At 38.9% G+C, this 2,047-nt stretch overlaps 1 protein-coding gene across 1 annotated transcript in view; it reads left to right on the top strand.

The window, feature by feature from the left end:
* Window positions 1,566-2,047, top strand: part of LOC104732783 (mitogen-activated protein kinase kinase 3-like) — a 3,535-nt gene continuing 3,053 nt past the window's right edge. The window contains exon 1 of the mRNA XM_010452365.1: window positions 1,566-1,646. The gene's annotated coding sequence lies outside the window, so the exon portion shown is untranslated. The remainder of the gene's footprint in view (window positions 1,647-2,047) is intronic.

Raw genomic sequence — 2,047 nt, 5'->3', positions numbered from 1 at the left:
TCCCCACATTCCAAACAGGTACAGAAACCTTCTCTTTTGCCCACAAAATCGATCTCTCCGAGATTTTTCTTTCTCTTTTCTATATGGACAAAAAACGGCCAACCAATGGCTTTAAGGCGTCGATATCACCTTATATTGAACCCTAGAGTTGTCCTGCTGAACCGTTTAGAACCGGAGACATTGAAAATATCCCGAGTGCAAACCGCATAGCTGCATCGATCGATGCCCATCTTTGGACTGATGCACGAACCAAAAATCATGTTTGTAGGCGTTACACGTCCATTGCGTAAGAACTCTTGTACATCACATATAAGATCTGGGCCAACTGTAGACCAAGATGTAGAATTCAACTAGATAGCCATCTGGACCAAGACTTTTGCTTTTTGGCACGGCAAAGAGAATGTCTCTTATGTCCTCTGAAAATACATCTCTCAGCAGCCCATGAGCTTGCAATTTTGAGCATCTGAAAGGGAGAAGTTCCTGCAAGAGTTCAACACAGACCGGAGAAACTGGCATGCTTGTAGTTCCAAAAATAGACTTGAAATCATCAACAACATGGCAATTAATCTCATCATGGGATGTGATTTTACTACCTCTACAACACCATGTTATGGAAAAATGTTGTGTTCTTTTCCCAAGAGCCAACCATTTAATAAGAGATTTCTACATATAGAAAACCTCCTCTGCAGACAGAAGCAAATTCAATGCCTCAGTGGCAATATTCTCATCCCTAGCCAGCTCAATAGAAGGAGAAATTAGAATTTTTTTCTGAATCTCCGTAATTTCCGCCTCTTTCTATTTATCTCTGATAGAAACCCCCACTGAAATGTTGATTATTCAATTGTCAAGGGCAAGGCTTCAACAACTTAAGCCCCTGACTAACTTAAATTGGCATGACCTGATGATAGAGTTAGTTGCCCATTCAGAAGCAATCACGTCCTCGTAATCCGGGTGCTCCACTAGATGGCAAAAGAACTTGAATGGTCTATTCACCACATGATGTATATGGGGAACGAATAACAAACAAGGCGCATGATCAGACTGACCGGGCTCTAGAAATTCTGAATAAGCATATGGAAATGCCCTAGCTCAATGCTCGTTAATCAAAGCATAATCAATACGCTTAGAGATTGGATCCTCCTCCCTATGGTTCCACCATGTGAAATTAAGACCTTTCGAAGGAGCTTCAAAAAGATTTGCTTCCTGCAGAGCAAACTCAAAATCACTTACTCCTAAGAATGATGTCAGCAGTTGAGAAACCAGAATGATGTTCACTCCTAAGAATTTGGTTAAAGTCTCCAATAACCGCCCCACCCGGATCCGGATCCGCCCGGTTACATAATTTCACCATCCGAATCTAGATCCACTCCATCCGGATATCCAGTTTTCCAGAGCGGATATGAGCAGATCCCGGATCGAATACCGGATACCGAATCCTGGATAATAGGTCTCAGGGCTACAATCACTCTCGTTTCCGAATTTAAAATGTAAATTTCGTACTGTTTTATATTTATAAAAACGGCAGGTAGTCCAGTTTTCAAATCATAGAACAACACATTGTTACAGTTGGGTTTGCTTCTTCAGAGAGAAACGTTGGGTTAGTTCATCTTCCACATCGAAAAAGCAACAAATTTGAGTAACAAAAAGTAAGCTTTTCTTTTTCTTTCTGTAGAGATAATTCATAATTGTGATTCTAAGAGTGAGATAATTGCTTGATTTGTGCTGGGTTTTAACTGCAAATTTGGATTGTTTGCTCGATCTTTTTGTAATTTGATTGTTCTACGATTAGTTTCGTGCTTTGTTTTAATTTAGTTGATTCATCATGAGTTTGATCCAATCCTTTTAACGGGCTATTAGAAAGTGAAATTGATTTCATAGAAACGAGTTTGTTGAGTATACAGGAATCGTCTTTGTCGGCTAAATAGTTTCTTCTAATTAGAAAGACTCGTAAAGTTATGATTTTGAAAACTTTTACCCCAAAAAAAAGTTTGCTTTTTTCTCATTGACCCTTCTGTATTACAGAAAAAAAAAAAAAAAAAAAAAAAAA

The sequence above is a fragment of the Camelina sativa genome, chromosome 12 (assembly GCF_000633955.1).
Source record: "Camelina sativa cultivar DH55 chromosome 12, Cs, whole genome shotgun sequence".
Lineage (NCBI taxonomy): Eukaryota > Viridiplantae > Streptophyta > Magnoliopsida > Brassicales > Brassicaceae > Camelina > Camelina sativa.
Note: the sequence above shows the minus strand (reverse complement) of the source record. Positions and strands in the feature narration are given on the sequence as shown.